Below are 22,973 nucleotides of genomic sequence, written 5' to 3'. Positions count from 1 at the left end.
ATATCAATTTTAAAGAATAATTTAGTGAATAATTAATTTATTGTTTTATCTTAACAATATATTACATTTTAACTAAAAATCAAATGATAATAATTTAAATTAGCTACTTTATTATAGGTTATTCTTTTCTAATGAATTATTATCAAAAATATATTTTATTTTTCTACTTTTAATAAAATCTTAACTTGTTTATTTATTTTTATTTTTAAAATTTAAATTTTTAATTGTATATTATGATAAATAAGACTATTTTTATGTTGTAAGTAAATATAAATTAGTTTTACATCTATCACAATGCTAGTGGTTTTACAATATATTAAAATGAAAAATTCATCTTTACAATTCCATAAAATTCACATATCAATGTACATTGAATGAAGGCTCATGTGTAATTTTGTAATTTATTTTAAATTATTTTATAAATTTAATAATTTTTATTATATAAGTTTTAAATTATTCATATATTTATATTATTTTATAGATGCTTATAAATTCTAATCCAAACTCGAAAACCCAACTTTGGTCAATCTGAATCTAAATAGGGCCTAACTTGATTTGACCCCCAAAAGTTAAGAATCCAAACTCGTCCAATCGTAACTTAAATTGACATGAACTTGAAATGACTAAATATGTAACCATACTTATCTAAATTTCAAATAATTCAAACACCTAATAATTCAATCCCAACTCTCAAAACCAAATTATCAAGTAAGATCTAATCTAACTTAAGAACTTGATATTTTTTTTCATTGAATAAAATAAGATTCAATAATTAAAAATTTAAAAGATAAAAATAAAAGCTCTCTAAATTAGGCGAATAACATAACTCTCAAATCAAACAACAAACATAATGTTTGAATGCTAAAAAGGAACATGATATAGGTGCCCTAAATAATTTATTTCATTTTCTATAAATATTTGACACAAGTGTGTATCTATTTTAGTGGTTAAGTGTTCTAAGTGTGTGTGAGAGGTTCCCTCTTTTGACAAAACTTTGTTATTTTGGATCCAAGCATTACTCTTATTGAGTGGGCTTATATTAAATTGTCTGTTAATTTATATTAGAATCAGTCTACTGCTTTGAGCGGTAAGGAGTTAGTGTGCTTTGTTTGAATCTCTACATTAGAGAGGGGGTTAAATTTTTCTTAGTTGTATGATAGAGTTTCGGTGGAGTTGGAATTCTAGGGTAGTTGAGATTGAGTTGTTAGTGAGAAGTTCAGAATTATCTAAATTGTTTTTATTTTATTTTATTTTATTATTTTCCTAGAATTTCCCTTCTTCCAGTTTCTATTGCTTTTTTTCCCTCTGTGAGTTCTTCCCATCCAAAATTCCTTTCTTTTCATTGATTTGCTTGTTCTTCCAAAATTGTGGTGGTGCAATTTTTGTTAAGTTTGTGTGTCTGGTAAGTGATGGTAGTGAATTTTTTTGGGATATGGCTAATCGGTTTTACTGTTTTATACCAATTTTGATTCTTTCAGTAATGTAATTCTGGGTTAATTAGTAGTGAATCGTGAAGAACAGGGTCCTTCTCTTGCAAAATCATAGTTGATATCATTCAGGGCTTGGGGGTAAGTGATGAACGCTTGAATTAAACTGTTGTTGGTTTCGTGGTTTCAGCTTAATTGTAAATTAAAACTTATTTTTGGAAAGTTGTTTTATTGATTTTAGTTGCTAGTCGACTCAGGAGTGATTTTGCATCATTTTATATATCAGTTCCAGTATTTATTAGTGGATATTTTACGCGCAAATTATCAGAAGTTTAGAAGTATTCTAGAAGTTTTAGTCTCTAACTAGCTCAGTATAGTTTTCAAAAAGTGCTAAATATAGTGTTTTTAGAAAGTTCTATCTAAATTCAGAAATACTTATAGGATCGACAATGGAGACTCAGTGTACTACATACTTACTTAGAATGATCCAAGTTATTTAAAACCAGTACTTTTTGGAACACAATTTTGGAACCCAAAATTCACAGCCTGAGTTTTTTAACCTGGCTCTGATAGCACTAAATGTAACACCCCAAACCCGACCTAGACGTTATGGCCAAATCTGGAGATGTCACAAAGAAAGGTTTTGAAAACAGAAATAATCCTTAATTAAGTAAAAACCATTAATTAAGAATAGTTCAAAAACTTATGGTCACCGTGAAACTCCACTGCACCGATCTGCCTAAGTCTATGGATTACCTATACAGAACAGACAAACCATATCTGCACTGGGTCTCAAAGCCGCTAGACTAGGGACGACGCACTGTCCCAAGCCATGTTAAGGGTGTTGGAGAGGGTCACTAGACCACATTCTGGATCTGGGGGCCGTGAGTGGGTAACTGAACGACTCTAGTCCAATGGAACTGAGCTGTTCAGGGGTGTCACTGGATTTGCCCCTATTACGGCCAAGTATTGGTTGGAGGCCACCGAGAGGATCATGAACGACATTTGTAACATCCCGAAATAGGGCCTAAATGGAATAGTGGTTGCGAAACCATGAATCGAAGGTCAAAAAAATTTATTTCGATTAAGTTTTAAGGTTTGTTCATTGATTGGATAATTGTGTAAAAATTTCGTGAAGAAATTTTATGCATAAGTGCCTAATTTGAAATTAGGACTAAATTGTAAAATTAGCAAAATGTGTGTTCTAGATAATAAAGGGGATTTAATTGAAATGGGTTCTTAAAGGTCCTTATTTAGTAATTAGACCATTATATTTAAGTTTGGACAAAAATGGGCAAGAATAGGACAAATTTAAAAGAAAAGCCTTTAAGGGCATTTTGGTCATTTAGTAATTAAAAGAATTAAAAAGGGAAAATAAAGCCAAAACTAATCCATCTTCTTCATGGAGACCAAATATAGCATGGGGGAAGCCATGGTTAGGGTTTCCAAGCTTTCCAAGCTCAATAGTAAGTCCATTCTAGCCTTGTTTTTAATGTTTTTTTACGTTTTTGGAGTCCCGGTAACTTGATTTAGCTTATTCTAGGAATAATTCATGCTAGGGTTCATATTTGGAAAAATTCCCATAGGTTAAATGTGTTTATTTTGATGTTTTATGGTAGAATATGAAGCTTAAAATTATGTTAAACAACTTTTGCTAAGCGATTTTAAGTGAAAACGAGAAAAATAACATAATCGGTAAAAATACGTAATGTTCATAAGTACATGATAGAGTGGGAATTTGATGTTTCCATAGAAGGGAAAAATGTTCAACGTGTCATAAAACATAAGAAAAATGGATAAATTTTATTTTTGAGCCTAGGAGAAAAATCATAATTCTACAAAGGTTTAGGGGTAAAATTGTAATTTTACCAATGTTTGAGTTAGGGAATGTTTTGAATGGTACCTTAATTAAATAAATGAAATATGATGTTTTAGATCTCGGAAAGTGAGATTTGGACCTAGAACGAGAGAAAAATCAAAAATCGAGAAAGTTGGTAAAATGGTCGTTTTGGTATTGAGGTAAGTTCATATGTTTAATAAAAATTTAATTATGCATATTTGAATGATAAATTGATACTTTGGCCATAAATACTTTAGTATTGAGTTTCAGATATAATGATTAATGTTCGATAATAATTCGATATTGGAAAGAGAACTTGTATAATTTATAGGTAAGGCCATATTTTGTATTATGGCTTTGTATGATAACAAGAAAGTATTGACTAGCATAGTTTGATGAGAATAAGTTAAGTTGATGATATGATGAGATTGAGAATGTAAGAATGTAAGTTGAGTAGCATTTTATTATTATGCAATTATTGTTATTAGTATTGTTATTATTGAGTTATGCGACTAGCCTTGAGAATTTGAGTAAGTAAGTTTCAGCTATGACTTGACAAGGCATTGATATCTCAAAGTCCATGGTTGTACCATGTCAATTAAGGAAGAATTGATGGAGAAGTCCATGTTCATAACATGACATTTAAGCAGGAATTGACAGTTAAAGATACCATGTAAGACCATGTCAAGACATGGCATTGGTAAGGCAAGGATCCCGTGTAAGACCATGTCAAGACATGGCATCAGCATTGATTAAAGACTCTATGTAAAACCACATCAAGATGTGGCATTGGCACTAAGACAAGGATACCATGTAAGACCATGTTTGGAACATGGCATTTGGTAAGATAAGGATATCATGTAAGACCATGCCAAGGTATGGCATTGATAAGTTCTATAAGGCAAGGAAATCATGTAAGACCATGTCAAGACATGGCATTGATGAGTTACTATAAGGCAAAGGTCCCATGTAAGACCATGCCAAGGCATGACATTGGTGAGTTCATAAGGCGAGGATACCACATAAGACCATGTCAAGACATGACAATGGTAAGTTCAAAAAGGAAAAGGTTCCTGAGTAATCCAAAGAGTAAGTCAAAGAAACGACAAGGTGAGAACATGAAGAAAGAGTACAGGTATGCATTTAAGGCTTATTTAATATTAAGATTGTAAGTAATTGAGATTATCAAGTATTAAGTAAGTGATGAGTTTTCAGTTATGCTTGTGACACTTTATGACATTATTGGCAATATGCCTATATTATGAAAGAGTACTCATGTGTTAAGTGAGATGTTGCAGGTATGTAAGCAAGCTATTAAGTAAGGTTCCTTTTGTATTCTGAGCCTTTGGTAAGGTTACTGATGAGTAAGATGGGAAAGTAAGAACTAAACATTATTTAAGCAAATTATGACAGCATAGTAGTAAGCTAAATTGATTGCTAATGCTTATTATTTTACATGTGAACTTACTAAGCTTTATAAGCTTACTTCTTTCACTTTCCCATGTTTTAGAGTACTTAAAGGCAACCACACTATTGACTATCAAGTTACCAAATGGGTATCTTTGTTTACAAACGTTCTAGTTTATAGCACGTATAGGGACTTAGCCATTTTGTGCGTATGTCCTTATGATATGGCTAAATAATGGTATGTAAATATTTGATAATGATTAGCTATTGAAATGGCTAATGAAGAACATGTTTCGGTGTTATGTATTCCTAAATGGTAGTTAATACAAAGAAATCATGAAAAAAAGTGAAATTAGCATTAAAATAGTATTCAACAGCAATAGTGACGTGATCTTGAAAAATCACCAACAATAGTAGAATTGGAATTAGGTAATGAATGTGATATAGAATTAAAGCTTATTGAGTCTATTTTCATATAAAAGAAACAAAGCAAAAGAAGTGTATATTAAGAGATATTTGAATTTTAGTGAGATAGGGTCAGAGTAATTTCTGAATCCCCTATTCTGACTTTATATGTAACACCCCAATTTTTAGGAATTCTGTGAATGTTGGCATAGGTTTAATTATGTTTGTGGGCCTCTAGAAGGTCCAAGCATAAGATAGAACCCAGTAATTTTAGTTAATTTTTGTTCCATAAGAAAAAGGGAGTGAAATTATGAAATAGGACCTATGTGAAAATGTTTGAAAATGCTATAGGCTAATTTGTAGTGGCCAAATAAATAGGAGTGCATAATAGGAGGATTTGCATGTCAAACCTCCCATTTTACATGTAGTGGCTGGTCATCATGTTGTTTTAGACAAAATGTGCACTTGATATCCATAATTTATTGTAACACCCCTTACCCGTACCCGACACTGGGATAAGGTACGAGGCGTTACCGGACAAACATACAAACATTAAACTAAAATATGGGCCATAAAATTTCATTCATATTTCAAAGTGTTCATTCACTTACACATAGTCTCTTATTTGAGTTTACGGAGCCCAAAACATACTTTAGAAAGGGTTCGAGACTAAACCGAGAACTTACGAAAATCTTGGAAATTTCATGCTTTAAGGCTCCACACGCCCGTGTCCCAAAGTCGTGTTCCATACACGGCTGAGACACATGGTCGTGTCTCTGTCTGTGTGGAATATACCTAGGCTATTTTCCAAGCTTTGGTCAACCTTGATCTCTTACACACTTATACAAAATCAAAAGCATATAACATGGTATTCATTTAATGATTAAACATCCTCAATTAAACCACAAACATAGCATTTGTATGTCATCATACATGTGTCTCTCATACTCATTTTACCTTGTTTATTATAGTACCACTTATACATTTATACCAAGATTATCATCTCATCAAATATCTTCAGCTTAATCATCAAGCACTCATATTTAAAGCTAGATCATATCTTTATAAAATACCACAATTCAGATCTGTGAGAATAACATGTTTGCCTGAAACATTTCAATTCAATTCCATACCCAACAAGCATTACATTGAGACTAGTCATATATATATATATATATATATATATATATATACATGTCATGATACATAACATTCTCTTTCTGTTTTCTTATAAACACATATCATTTATTTCATTATATCAATATTTCATATATCATAGTTTCCATGTATTCCACATATATTTATTTTTCCTCCTCCTCCTCTCCATTCCACATCCTTAATGTATATAGCATTCTTGTAATTATGATTTCACAATTTACTAATAAATTCTCACATCAAATTGTCCACACATGTCACAGTCACTTAATTATTTATAATTCGAGCTTCAGAGCTCCAAATTAAGATCCGTAAATTTTTGCTGAAACTAGACTCATATATCTTTCCACCATAAAATTATTATAATTTTTGGTTTAGCCAATTAGTACAGTTTTTTCATTAAAATTTCTCTTGTTTCACTTTCGCGATTCGACCTCTCTTCACTAAAAATTAATTATATCACGAGATGAACTCGAGATAATGTTCTTGTTGATTTATCTTGAATATAGAGTCATTAGGGATTTTAAAAATATAAGTTTGAGCCTCTAATTATTTTTCTCCAAACTTTTGTGATTTTCCAAAGTCAAAACAGGGGATCACGTAATCATTCTGAACTAGTCTCACAAAAACATAAATATCACAAAATATAGAACTCCTTTGCTTACTCTGTTTCTTTTATATGAAAATAGATTTATTAAGATTTAATTTGATATCTCATTCAGTCTTTGATTCAATTTCTAATATTTTTTGTGATTTTTCAAAATCACATCACTACTACTGTCCAAAACAGTTTTATTGCTAATTCACTCTTTCACACTTTCTTTGTATTAACCTCATTTTAACATACATATCACAAATCATTTTCACCGCATTTCATACATCACAAGTATAGGCCCATGATCACAAGGTCACCATAAAATCATTCTCATGTATAACTTACTTGTTTATAACCTTACCACATCCTAGTCACTTAATGAACACATCATTCACATAACCAAGTTCCTGCACATATTCATCACAAAACTCACAAAGCAATACATAGAGAGTCTCCCGTTGAACACTTCGGATCAATCCTCGATACTTGGTGGTTTCAGCACATAGCTCCACCATCATATAGTTCGGCTCTCTTGTACACATGGTGAACACTTAGTACCACCCATGTGACCTAGCCATTTTATCTCATAGCTCTCTTGTCTACACGGTGTCCTTCACTTGGAACTACGCATGCCACCTAGCTACATATATCCCGTAGCTCTCTTGTCTACATGGTGTACACATAGTATCACCCATGCGACCTAGCTACATCATAATGTCTTGTAGCTCTCTTGTACACATGATGTGCACTCAGCACCATACATGTGACCTAGCTACATACCATCTGTATCATCCAATCCTTCAGAAGGTTCAACCGGATTTTCTCTCTTTTCCAACAATTTCACCAATCAAGTAATTATCCACAAACATATTTCCAATATTATTATAAAATATCATAATACAAGTAATAGTGATGTATTACTTACATATAAACTTACATCTTATTTAATATCAAGGCAATAACATTAAATTACACATTGCCTTATTAAAAATCATATGAACTTACAATTTCTCATAATATCCGTAATCATAGAAATCACATTTATGTATGATAATTCAATGCACTTCATGTACCATAGACATATTTTAAATCAATTCATAAACTTGGCACCATAATCATTTAATTTAACATAATTCAATTAATTCACTAAATTTAACTTTCAAATATAAATTCTGACATTATTGTTGTATTATTATCATACCAACTTACATACTTCCAACACCACGTAGATCATAGTAAATATATCAATTTTACATTGAAACATGCATAAATTAATGCTTATTATACATATGAACTTACCTCGATACTAAAACGGCCATTTTACCAACTTTCCCAATTTTCAATTTTTCTCTCATTCTAGGTTCAAATCTCATTTTCTGGGATGTAAAACATCATAATTTACTTATTTAATTAATGTACTATTCAAAACAGTCCTTAAATCAAACTTTGGAAAAATTACAATTTTGCCCCTAAACTTTTGCATATTTACACTTTTGCCCCTAGGCTCGGGAATTAAACTTCATCCCTTATTCTTATGTTTTATGACATGCTGATCATTTTTCCCTTCTATGGCAACATCAAATTCTCACTCTAACATATACTTATGACTATTAGGTATTTTTACCGATTAAGCCCTTTTGCTCGTTTTCACTTAAAACCGAGTAGCACAAGTTGTCTAACATAATTTAAAACCTCATATTGTATCATAAAACACCAGAATAAATAAATTTCACCTACGGGTATTTTTTCAAATATGAACCCTAGGTTGAATTATTGCTAGCATAAGCTAAATCAAGTTACCGGGACTCAAAAAACGTAAAGAACTTGAAAAACGGGGTTAGAACGGACTTACTATTGAGCTTGCAAAGCTTGAAAACCCTAGCCATGGAGTCTCCCTTGGTATACACGTCCATGGTGAAGAAAATGAGAAAAATTGGTTTTTAATTTTGTATTTTAATTCATTTTAACCCTAAATGACCAAAATGCCCTTACTACTAAACTTTCCAAAAATTCCATCCATGTCCAATTTTTGTCCATAACTTAGAAATTGGTCAAATTGCTATTTAAGACCTCCTAATTAATATTTCAAAGCAATTTCATACTAGAAACTTCTAGAATGCAAGTTTTGCAACTTATTCAATTTAGTCCCTAACTTCAAATTAAGCACTTTATGCATAGAATTTCTTCACGAAATTTTCACACAATCATGCAATCATATCATAGACCTCAAAATAATCATAAAATAATTATTTATATCTCGGATTTTGTGGTCCCGAAACCTCTGTTCCTACTAGACCCAATTTTGGGCTATTACAACTCTCCCCCCTTAGAGATTTTCGACCTCGAAAATCTTACCGGAGTGAGGTTTAGTATCTTTCTCATAAATTCCAGCATTACTAACTAATTATTTTCAAGATGATACTTTCAGAAACACTCTGTCATCAATTTGAATCCCAAGATAACTCAGTAAACTCTGATATTTCTCTAACTCTGTCCTTCTCTTGTTAACCATTCTCAGACTCTGGTCATATCTATAATTATTTTATCACTGAACTCTTTGATTCCACACTTAGGAACATAGTCAACATGATTCTCATGAATTTCATTATATACACCTCATCGGTCGGGGGTGAGGTAAATGCATCTCTAACTCGATTCTGACATATATATATATGACACATTTTTTTCATTATCCACATATGTCATTATAATCATACTATCCACTTCAAACAATTTATTATTCATACCTATCTTACATAAAATTTCCAATTATCTCATTTCAAACAAGTGCACTCACTCATACATTCTATGAATTTTGAATAACTTTAATCATCACATTTACTAATTAATTTAGTCAAGCATGCAACAGCATATGAAGGCCAAACAAATATGAATAAATATATCACTATATAAACTTTCATCTCACATATTATCACATATACATATATCACGAATTCTTATTCATACCTTTCCGAGTTTAACACATCATAGCTACACTTTATTCAAATACTTCAATATTGCTATCAAATGGTCAGATGTAGCTCGGTTGAAGAATACTTCATTTTAAACAAAATGGTCCTCATTAGTGTCGGGAGACATCACACTATCACATATTTGTGGCATGTATAACTAAACTCTCACAGTTGCTATATTAGTCCGAGAATCGACTAAACCTACTCTGATACCACTAAATGTAACACCCCTTACCCGTACCCGATGCTGGGATAAGGTACGAGGCATTACCGGACAAACATACAAACATTAAACTAAAATACGGGCCATAAAATTTCATTCATATTTCAAAGCGTTCATTCACTTACACATAGTCCCTTATTTGAGTTTACGGAGCCCAAAACATACTTTAAAAAGGGTTCGGGACTAAACCGAGAACTTACAAAAATTTTGGAAATTTCATGCTTTAAGGCTCCACACGCCCGTGTCCCAAAGTCGTGTTCTATACACGGCTGAGACACATGGTCGTGTCTCTGTCTGTGTGGAATATACCTAGGCTATTTTCCAAGCTTTGGTCAACCTTGATCTCTTACACACTTATACAAAATCAAAAACATATAACATGGTATTCATTTAATGATTAAACATCCTCAATTAAACCACAAACATAGCATTTGTATGCCATCATACATGTGTCTCTCATACTCATTTTACCTTGCTTATTATAGTACCACTTATACATTTATACCAAGATTATCATCTTATCAAATATCTTCAGCTTAATCATCAAGCATTCATATTTAAAGCTAGATCATATCTTTATAAAATACCACAATTCAGATGCGCAGAATAACATGTTTGCTTGAAACATTTCAATTCAATTCCATACCCAACAAGCATTACATTGAGACTAGTCATATATATATATATATATATATATATATACATGTCATGATACATAACATTCTCTTTCTGTTTTCTTATAAACACATATCATTTATTTTATTATATCAATATTTCATATACCATAGTTTCCATGTATTCCACATATATTTATTTTTCCTCCTCCTCCTCTCCATTCCACATCCTTAATGTATATAGCATTCTTGTAAGTACGATTTCACAATTAACTAATAAATTCTCACATCAAATTGTCCACACGAGTCATAGTCACTTAATTATTTATAATTCGAGCTTCAGACCTCCAAATTAAGATCCATAAATTTCCGCCGAAACTAGACTCATATATCTTTCCACCATAAAATTTTCATAATTTTTGGTTTAGCCAATTAGTACAGTTTATTCATTAAAATTTCTCTTGTTTCACTTTCTAACAGTTCTGACCTCTCTTCACTAAAAATTAATTATATCACAGTACAGAACTCAGATAATGTTCTTGTTGATTTATCTTGAAAATAGAATCATTAGGGATTTTAAAAATATAAGTTTGAGCCTCTAATTATTTTTCTCCAAATGTTTGTGATTTTCCAAAGTTAGAACAAGGGATCACGTAATCATTCTGAACCAGTCTCACAAAAACATAAATATCAGAAAATATAGAACTCCTTTGCTTGCTTTGTTTCTTTTATATGAAAATAGATTCATTAATATTTAATTTGATATCTCATTCAGTCTTTGATTCAATTTCTAATATTTTTTGTGATTTTTCAAAATCACATCCCTACTACTGTCCAAAACAGTTTTATTGCTAATTCACTCTTTCACACTTTCTTTGTATTAACCTCATTTTAACATACATATCATAAATTATTTTCACCGCATTTCATACATCACAAGTATAGGCCCATGATCACAAGGTCACCATAAAATCATTCTAATGTATAACTTACTTGTTTATAACCTTACCACATCCTGGTCACTTAATGAACACATCATTCACATAACCAATTTCCTGGACATATTCATCACAAAACTCACAAAGCAATACATAGAGAGTCTCCCGTTGAACACTTCGGATCAATCCTCGATACTTGGTGGTTTCAGCACATAGCTCCACCCATCATATAGTTCGGCTCTCTTGTACACATGGTGAACACTTAGTATCACCCATGTGACATAGCCATTTTATCTCGTAGCTCTCTTGTCTACATGGTGTCCTTCACTTGGAACCACGGATGCGACCTAGCTACATATATCCCGTAGCTCTCTTGTCTACATGGTGTACACATAGTATCACCCATGTGACCTAGCTACATCATAATGTCTTGTAGCTCTCTTGTACACATGATGTGCACTCAGCACCATACATGTGACCTAGCTACATACCATCTGTATCATCCAATCCTTCCGAAGGTTCAACCGGGATTTCTCTCTCTTTTCCAACAATTTCACCAATCAAGTAATTATCCACAAACATATTTCCAATATTATTATAAAATATCATAATACAAGTAATAGTGATGTATTACTTACATATAAACTTACATCTTATTTAATATCAAGGCAATAACATTAAATTACACATTTCCTTATTAAAAATCATATGAACTTACAATTTCTCATAATATCCGTAATCATAGAAATCACATTTATGTATGATAATTCAATGCACTTCATGTACCATAGACATATTTTTAAATCAATTCATAAACTTGGAACCATAATCATTTAATTTAACATAATTCAATTAATTCACTAAATTTAACTTTCAAATATAAATTACAACATTATTGTTGTATTATTATCATACCAACTTACATACTTTCAACACCTCGGAGATCATAGTAAATATATCAATTTTACATTGAAACATGCATAAATTAATGCTTATTATGCATATGAACTTACCTCGATACTAAAACATCCATTTTACCAACTTTCCCAATTTTAGATTTTTCTCTCATTCTAGGTTCAAATCTCATTTTTTGGGATCTAAAACATCATATTTTACTTATTTAATTAATGTACTATTCAAAACAGTCCTTAACTCAAACTTTGGAAAAATTACAATTTTGCCCCTAAACTTTTGCATATTTACACTTTTTCCCCTAGGCTCGGGAATTAAACTTCATCCCTTATTCTTATGTTTTATGACATGCTGATCATTTTTCCCTTCTATGGAAACATTAAATTCTCACTCTAACATATACTTATGACTATTAGGTATTTTTACCGATTAAGTCCTTTTGCTCGTTTTCACTTAAAATCGAGTAGCACAAGTTGTCTAACATAATTTAAAACCTCATATTGTATCATAAAACACCAGAATAAATAAATTTCACCTATGGGTATTTTTTTCAAATATGAACCCTAGGTTGAATTATTGCTAGCATAAGCTAAATCAAGTTACCGGGACTCCATAAACGTAAAGAACTTGAAAAACGGGGTTAGAACGGACTTACTATTGAGCTTGCAAAGCTTGAAAACCCTAGCCATGGAGTCTCCCTTGGTATACACGTCCATGGTGAAGAAGATGAGAAAAATTAGTTTTTCATTTTGTATTTTAATTCATTTTAACCCTAAATGACCAAAATGCCCTTACTACTAAACTTTCCAAAAATTCCATCCATGTCCAATTTTTTTCCATAACTTAGAAATTGGTAAAATTTCTATTTGAGACCTACTAATTAATATTTCAAAGCAATTTCATACTAGAAACTTCTAGAATGCAAGTTTTGCAACTTATTCAATTTAGTCCCTAACTTTAAATTAAGCATTTTATGCATAGAATTTCTTCACGAAATTTTCACACAATCATGCAATCATATCATAGACCCCAAAATAATCATAAAATAATTATTTATATCTCAGATTTTGTTGTCCTGAAACCTTTGTTCCAACTAGACCCAATTTTGGGCTATTACATTTATGGTACAAATTGATACAAATTGATAATGGGTTAGGTATATGTTCCATGATAATGGGTTTGGTAAATGTTTCATGATAATGGGTTAGGTAAATGTTCTATGATAATGGGTTAGGTAAATGTTCCATGATGGGAATTTCATGTCTTTTGTATTAAAGAATTAAATGGATGAAATATGAAATTTTATTAAAAAAAAAGGGGTGAAAAGAACAAAGTTTTGTCCATCTTTGTTCATCATAGCCTAAAGTTAGAGAAGAGAAAGGAGAGGAGAAAGCTCTTGAATGTTCGGTCACTTGGGAAGAAAATTAAAGGTAAGTTCATGGTAGTTTGCTTTTATTTTGAGGTTCATGAGTTCTTTTTGATTCTACCTTAACTCTTGAAGCATATTTTGGTTTTTAGTTGTGTTGTGAGCATTTGGTCATGAATTAAAATGAAGGAAATGTTGTTGTTTCATGTTCTTTTGATGAAAAATGGAAGATAGGTGAAGTTGAGCCAAACAAATGAGCATGCATGTGCCTTAGATGTTAAAGGGAAAAATCGGCTAACATGTTGTGCTTTAAAATGATGAAATGGAGATTATACTTAAGTAAAATCATAGATATGTGATGATTGATTGGTGATATACATGTCTAAATAACATGCATGCAAGTTATGTGTGAAAGAGTGATTTGGTAATAAATCTGCTTGGGACAGCAGCAGTAACGTGACTTTGGAAAATCACCATAAATTGTGAGAGATGAGTTAGAAGGTGAATCACTACAGGAAAACAGACTTTTAGCGGCGTTTTTTTTTTTGCCTTTAGCGGCGTTTTTGAGCGCCACTAATACTTTTAGCGGCGCTTTCCCAAGCGCCGCAAAAAACATCGCTATATGCAATGCTGCAAAAATTAGTGGAGTTTTTTTCGAAAAAAATGCCGCTAAAGACCATGACCTTTAGCGGCGCTTTTTTCACAAACGCCGCTAAAGATCATAACCTTTAGCGGCACTTTTCTCACAAACGCCGCTAAAAATAATGATCTTACAAAAAATTATTTTATTTTAATTAAATAATATTCATTTCTATGTTAAATATTATATTATGTTTAATTTTTGAAATTTGAACTTTAAACTATATACATTTAAGGATAAATAAAAATGTTAATTAAATTAAATTTTCCATTAAAATTTAAACTTCAAAACTAAATATAAAAATTAATGAATTTAAATTTAATACATAAACATTGATTCAATATGTAATTTAATACATAAAAACACACACACACACAGAGACACACAAAGTATTAGAATTTCTAAAACATAATTCATCCTGGTGAGAAAATAATGCCAAATCATCATCACATCTCATTAATCAAAGGAAAAAGATCAGAAAAGAAGAAGAAACAATATACAACAGAGGGCTGGTTCAAGCTTTAGATGAAGCCAAAGTATTGCAATGCCTGCATATATAACCTAGTGAAGTACTTTGATCTTGATCTTGGTTAAGACTTGTTCCAGCAATAAAGAAAATTGTTAAATGGAATCTCGGTCACCTGATTGAGCAAAACAAGGAAATTAGCTATAACATTTACTGTAACAAAAGTGAAATCAGTAAAAGGTAAACCCATAATAAAAAAACGATGCTAGGCTAATCGTAAATGCTAATGTCGCAGTAAATAAGTGATGGCATAAGTCCGATTTCATGTTGATGGACTTGTAAAGGCCTCAAAAAGAAAATAAGTAGCATATATGAAAAAGACAAAAGGGTCAAATGAAGGTTAAAGGAGATGTCATGACAAACCTCACGTGTTTAATGTCTATCTCCTTTCTCGATTTCATGCGACTCATAACATGTTTCACTTTTTTATTAAGCTCACAAATATCACAGGTTTTTAGTTATAATAATCTTAATTTCTATGTCCAATAGCATTGATAAAGTAATTATTTTTCATTCAAACAAATTTGGTATTATCTTTAGTCACTTTGAAATGTCTAATCGATGAAGATGAGCAAAAAATGCCATAGTTGCTAAAAAACAAGCTTATGCCAAAGTTTGAACTCTATACCTCTAGTATATAAGGGATCTTGAACCCAAAGTATTGAAAATGTTGATCAAAAGGAAGAGGAGATAAATTTGACGATGAAACTCTAATGGAAATACGTTAAACTTTTGGAAGAAAAAAGCAAAAGATGTTTAAGGGACTCATGTCAAAATCAAACTGGTAATGGATAAACTCGGGACTCATCAAGATAAAAAAATAAAAAAGAACCTACCTCGTGCTATTGCATCCTCTTTCCTTCTCAACTCCTGCAAAATATAAAGTTAACATTCAGTTACTACAAGGACAAATTAATCTAAGAGCAAAATGAATAGCAAAATCACCTTACATATGTTTCTTGCTTTTAGATCATATATATTTTAATCATATATAAGATAAAAACATCAAAAAAATTCTATGATTTTAATCATTTTGTGACCAAAGAATGGATGTTTGGTAGAAAATATATAAGAAAATGCATTGAGAATCAGACAAATGTACTTCAAAGTTAACATCTAAAATTAACATAACATAAAAAAAATTTAACTTTTATGAATGATATAACAGCATAAAAAATATCTTCTATCATATAAAAAACCTCAATAATTGATGGTTCTTTTACTTATTAGTTTTAATTAATCATGAGGTCTCAAAACATGAAAAAGTGATTAATCAAAAGTAGACCATGGGAACACACATCTGAGGAAAAATATTGGACAGGAAAAAATGGAGAATTGCAATCAAACCCTTTTATTTTTCTCTTTCCTGGAAGTAAAGTGCTTGAAATTACAAAGACAAACTGCATAAAAATTCCATTACAACATGATTCCAGGAACATCTTGTATCAGAAATCATTTAGTTGCTCTTTATAAAATGTTAAATTCAGTATGAAATACAAGTTAATTAGGTTGAAGAAACGACCACACCAAGTCAATACAGTACCAAAATAAAAAGATGTAATTAAGGTAGTTCCTTATCTTAAACTTTAAGTCACATTAGTGCAAATGCTAGATAAGACTTTTTATATCATCTTCCATTTCCGAACATAAATATAAAGCAAGTAAATCCAAAAACTCCAGTTGTTTGAGAACCCCATATGGAACCTATAAAGTAACCCACTTTGGTTCGGTTGTTATCGAAACCCTTTTGTCCCTCCGGACATCTAAAAGCGAGTAAAGCTTGTTTACTATCTTTTGAACCAATTAAAGAGGCATGTGTGACCAATATAAATAATCTGAAAAGTGGACCGAATTAATCTAAAATTTAGACCAATAAATGAATCCTACAAAAGTGGACAATATTGATTTGAACTTTCTTTAGACAAAGACTGTCCCGCAACATTAACAATGGATGGCTATTCTATTGCTCTCACTAATCGAGGAATTTACTACAATTCTTAAAATACATACTTACATATACAATTCTCACTATGTTATCCATCGATTTGGACCAAAATTAAGTCAACTTACATTACACAAGAAGGAATATTATTAAATATCTCTTACAAGCATTGAATTAATACCGCAATTTGGGACGGAGGGCTTGAATTAATACCTAAAATAGACATGAGAAAAAGAGTAAATCACCTCAACTGAAGAACTCTAAAAAATAATTTTAATCCATTACATAGCTATGATCTTTAATCAATCAACATTCCATAGTGAAGATAAGAACAAGACCTCTGTTGAGATGACGGCATGGATTTTCCAGATTCACGTGCAACAGTTCCGTCTACTAGTTCTTGATCTTTGGCGACCTCCATGCGACATCAGTTCCTTGCAACCGCCCAATTGATAGTAGCCAGATATGAAACAAGTAATTTGCATTAAACTTTAGTAATGCCAAATTTTAGCAGATGACAAGCACCGAAAAGGAATTTCATTTATTACCATCAAACAAATAAGATCGACAATGTAGAATAAAAATATAAAATCAAAGGAGAAAAAAATCAGCCAAAAGGCCATGATGTAAGTTCTACGAATACCCATATTTACTCAATACTGATCATTAGCATAATCAAGACAGCAACATGCATTAGTGAACTCGTTAGTGGAACTCACAAAACATTCATAAGCAAAGAACGCATACAACAAAATCAAATTCAAGGGGAATAGCAATTTTGAGCATATTACCAACTTTCCATTTTAAAATATTTCTTGATGCATATGTGTTTTACATCAAAACCAATTATATATTTGCAGCAACAATGAAAACCCCACAAGTCATTTACATTACAATTTATAACATGCCCAAAATATAGAATAAGCATAAATTGAAATCCCCATATATACTCAGTTTCAAAAAAAAATCCCATAACCACTAAATTAATTTCTCAAAAAAGAGAAAAGATCCATACTTTAGCTAAAAAAAAAATTGAAATTAAAAACCTAAGCAGATCCATACCTAACTGCAGTGGCAATCAAACCGAAATTTATTTTTCCAACTACTTAGAAAAAGCCTACGAGAACAAAACCTTAGGTGCTAGTAATTCTTTAACAAATTAACAAGCAAATCAATCGATCATAAATTAAAAGATGAGGAAAAGGAAAAGGAAAAATGGGAAAGATCGCATTTTGAATCTGAACAGATCAATATTCCCTTATGACCCAAGTTGTAATAATAAGAGAAGAAAGAAAAAGACCAGACATGAAAAAGCAAATTCAATTTTCTAGTGAGAAACTCACCCTCAAACTGAAACTGAAAGGGTGTTCTTTTTTCTTAAACGAGGAAGACCTTGCAACTGAAGGAGCTGAATACCTTTCTCGACTTTCGTTTCCTTGTAGGCCTATCACTTCTAGGTGTCATTGGCTCTTTCTTCTCAAATAGAATCTCGACCAGATTTCCTAGAACTCCCTTTCTACTACTACCTTTGAAGAAATGAAAAGGAAAAGAAGTGTGAATGGTGTAGGTGTATTGACTTGGTGTTGCTGGAAATGGGAAATTTGGGGGCAAATTTTGAGAGTTATTTGGGGGATTTAGGGCGCGACGGAGATGAGAAGAAGAGGGAGTAATGAGCGGGTAACAAAATATTGGGGATTTTGATTTTCCTTTTTTGTGGCATTTCCACTAAAAACACCATTATAATTCAATTTTTTAAGCTCAATTTTTTGTGGCATTTTACCTAAAAACGCCACTATTGTTTAATTTTAAATTTTTTATATTTGTAACATATTTTTCTATTTTTCTATCAAAATTTTTGTGCTGAGATTATCATTTTTAGAATTTTTTAATTTTGAATATTAAATTTTTAACTGAAATATGGACTAAAATATTAAATATTAAATATTAAATTTTTAAGTTTTTATTTTTATTTTTATTTTTAATTTTAATTTTTTTGAAGATTTTTATAATTTTTAAATTAACATATAAAATACAAAAAGAAACTTTAAGAGAAATAAAATGGAATCGATGAATTAAAAAAATACAAAATGACATAGCAATACAAGCATTATTCTTTTAAGTATGGTCCGCATTAGTTGTTTAGATTTTTATATAATGGCATCTTGGTTATTACATCAAATTTTATTAATTTTGTTACATAAAATTTCAATGAGTGTGTCATATTCTAGTGTGATTATTTTACTTTACTTAATTCAAAACATCCATTGTTTGAATCGAGTTTTAAATAAAATTAATTGTAATTTTATAATCTATATCAATTTGAGTGCAATAATTGTTTGTCTATAAAAATTAAATATTAAAAATATTTTTAGTTGAATCATATAAATGGAAAGAAAAATTTATAATTATAGTTATTTTTTATTAAGTTGGTGTTATGGGTTAATCAAGTATATTAATTCAGTTGTGAAATTATTAATTTGCCCTCTCACATATAAATTAAGTTATAAGAATGTATTTTATATTTATATATATATATATAATAAAAATTTGAAATGTAATTAACTTTATGATTATAACCAAAATAACAATTAATTTTTATATAAACTTTTAATAAATATCTGAGTTAAATAATATCTTTTTGCATAGGAGTGTTAAATCTTAAAAAGAAAAAGTAATTCTCTTAACATTCTTTAACAAATTGAATACTAAACCACTTAATCTGTAAAAGCTAAAATATGAGATAAGTATTTGTACTTTTCAGTAAAATTAAAATTTAGTCATTATATTTCTATTCTTAAGAATTTAATTCCTCTATGTTTCAAATTTCTGAATTTAAGTTTAATTGTAAAAATTACTTTATTATTATTATTAAATTCGTTAGGGATTTAGGATGTCGAATTTGAGAATGGGTGATAATACTTTAGGGATTTAGGATGAGGAAGAAGGGGGAAATAGAACTGGGGAAAAACGGGGAAAATGTTAGGTGTATCAGGTGTGGGTAAAAAATAAGGCAGCTAAACGACGAAGTTTTGAACAAAATAACTTAACATTAGCAACGTTTATAACCTAGCGCCACTAAAAATGCACCTATTGCGGCGTTTAGGGTTTTAGGGGTTATAGTTTAGTGTTTAGGGCTTGTTAGGGTTTAGCGGTTTACAATTTTAAGGGTTATAGGTTAGTGTTTTATGGTTTTTTTAGGGTTTAGAATTTTAGGACTATATGACTTTTAGCGGCGTTTTACCAAAAGCGCCGCTAATGCTCTGGTCTTTTAGCGGCGTTTTATCAAAAACGCCGCTAATGCTCTGGTCTTTAGCGGAATTTTACCAAAAGCGCCACTAATGCTCTGTTTTTAGCGGCGTTTTAACAAAAAACGCCGCAATTACTCTACTTTTAGTGGCGTTTTTGTTAAAATGCCGCTATTGCTCTGTGTTTTACAATTTTTGAGGCGTTTTTTGAAAAAATGCCGCTAAAAACGCTGCTAAAGCCCTATTTTGTTGTAGTGAATAAATTATATAATTAAATCTTAATGAGTCTAGTTTCAAATGAAATAAATGAGAACATATTTCGAATTCTGTACAATGAGAAATTTGATTCGTAATGAAGAGTGGTCAGATTAGTCAAACAGTGAAATAGGCGAAACTTTGAGAAAAATCTGGTATTGATTGGATAAACCAAAAATTCTGAAAATTTTATGGATAGAAGATATATGAGTCTATTTTCAGGGAAAATTAACGGCACTTGATTTGGAGTTTCGTAGCTCCAGTTATAAATGATTTAGTTACTGTTGCTTAGGAAGATAGCTTGTAGTGAAATTTTGATTATGTGGTAAACATTGACAAAAAAATTGTTAATGAGTTACTTATTGATTTCTTATAAGCTTACTATGATCTGTAGGTGTGGTTGGCCGAATATTGTAAGGGGTTAATACATAGTTTGTATTTGAATAGTTAGATTAACGTGTTAGTAATCCAATTGTAGGCGGTTCGTGTGTGGATCTCACAAGATATCGTCGCATAAGCAATGTGTGTAATCGACACCCTCTCATAGACTAGATTGGCAAAAGTCAAAAAGCCGAAATACCGAAAAGTCGGTATTTTGGGAATTTGCAAGTGTGTGAATGCTCGTAAGATAGTTAGGTTTGTATATTTGGTAATCTAAAGTAATAAACTGCAGTACGCGCAATTTCGTACATTTTGATAATTTTGGCTTAATGGGCCAAAGATTGGGTTCATGGGCCAACGGCCCAATTCGTAAGTATCTTGTGGTAAGTGTTCGATAGTACGTAAATAGTTAGGATATGCATGAAAACCCTAAAAGCAGCTAAATTACTATAATACCCTATGTATGGAAAATTATTGTTATACCCCTAGGTGCAAAATTACTTGTTATACCCCTAGGGTTAATTTTGGTGAAAAGCATGACGATCGATTACGTATGATGTATGCCATGATTATATATCATTGCATGGGGACATGGGTTATATTATGGAGGAAGCGTCCGGTGGCTATGCCACAATTATCGATCTGGTGGCTCGCCACATATATCTCTTTTGGTGGCTCGCCACAATATTCATGTTGGTGACTTCGTCACAATATCCGGCGACCTCGCTGCGATTTACGTGGTGTGTAGCGGTTAGGTGGGTCGAGTAGTCTCCCACATGGTGTAAGGCTGGTACAGGGGTGTTATGGATGAATCTGGGTTGGGTTTCTGCATAAACATGTAATATCTGTTACGTTACATTATGGGCCTATGGCTTTATTCTGAATTCTGTTCTGGGCTAAGGCCAACTTATTCTATTTCTGTGGTTTGAGCTGATATAGGCTATGGTTGGGTTAATTTACACACTGAGTTTCCCCAAACTCACTCCTTTTATTTTCATCCACGCAAGTAATCCCCAACCATAATGGGCTTGGAGCTGTGAGGGAATTCGGAATGGCCACCCCTTCTGAAAGTTTGATTTTCTTCTGGTGAACTGGACATCCTTTTATTTACATTCGAAGTTTTGGGTTTTTAAATGTAATAAGGCCGCTTAATTATTTTTGATGGTTTTAATATGTATTACTAAGATAGGTATTACTTATTTTAACTGTTGACATTGGATAGCTTTAGGGCGCATTTTCAAAAACAACAATTGATTTCAAAATAACACGACAACAAGGAAAGCTTCCCAATGAAAGTATTTTCCAAAATTAATCACTTTTCCTAAAAATGACTTAATCAAATCGGTTTCCTAGAAATATCCATGACGTTAAGGTGTGGCAATGGTGGTATGCATGTCTAGGATTGGATCTGAAGGGAGCTTGGTACTTAAGCAGTCCGATGGACTTACCACCCTTTTTTCGGTTTCCTACCTGGTGCACAGCTTCTATTCACTTTAACCTATAATGAAATTATCTTTTAAAACACTAAGTAAGTTTTCTGGATCAACAATATAAAATGTTTTGAACGCTTCGATGTGGCATGTCGGATCCGGTCATAACGTATAGGCCGGGTTTGGGGTGTTACATTTAGTGGTATCAGAGCCTAGGTTGCAACAACTCGGCTGTGGAATGGGTTTACAAAAAAAACAAAGATTTTGAAAAAAAACAAAAAAATTCATAAAGATTTCGAAAAACACGATTTTTAAAATTTAGATCTTTAGAAGGTGGCATTCCGAATCTCCGGCCCAAGCCTGTAAGTATTACTCTGAACTTTTCTGAATATTCTCCTGAATTATCTGTCTGTACTGAAACCCTATTAGGATACTTTAGATAGGACGATACTGAAACCATAGGAAAAATTGATAAGAGACTGAAACTGTAGCTAGACTTCGATTCTGCGAAAACAAACTCTGAATTTTTGTCTGATTCATAAAACATCTGTAATAAACACTGGAATATTAATTGATGCATAAAAATTCGTAATCAAGATAATATGATATGAGTACAAGAGGCCGTGGATGGAGCTAAGGAAGTGCTCGAGTGAGATCCTCGTCTTCGGGACATATGCCAGCGGTGGATGCACCGGTACCA

The 22,973-nt window shown here is 31.6% G+C and overlaps 1 long non-coding RNA gene across 1 annotated transcript; it reads right to left on the bottom strand.

Annotated features, from left to right (window-relative positions):
* Positions 1-14,801: 14,801 nt before the first annotated feature.
* Positions 14,802-15,896, bottom strand: LOC108482510 (uncharacterized). The gene is made up of 2 exons (XR_008279807.1): positions 15,857-15,896; positions 14,802-15,135 (listed from the first exon to the last, which is right to left on the bottom strand). It is a non-coding gene; the product is annotated as an uncharacterized LOC108482510 (long non-coding RNA).
* Positions 15,897-22,973: the final 7,077 nt, after the last annotated feature.

This window comes from Gossypium arboreum, chromosome 1 (genome assembly GCF_025698485.1).
Source record: "Gossypium arboreum isolate Shixiya-1 chromosome 1, ASM2569848v2, whole genome shotgun sequence".
Classification (NCBI taxonomy): domain Eukaryota; kingdom Viridiplantae; phylum Streptophyta; class Magnoliopsida; order Malvales; family Malvaceae; genus Gossypium; species Gossypium arboreum.
This window is presented reverse-complemented; position numbering and strand designations above follow the sequence as displayed.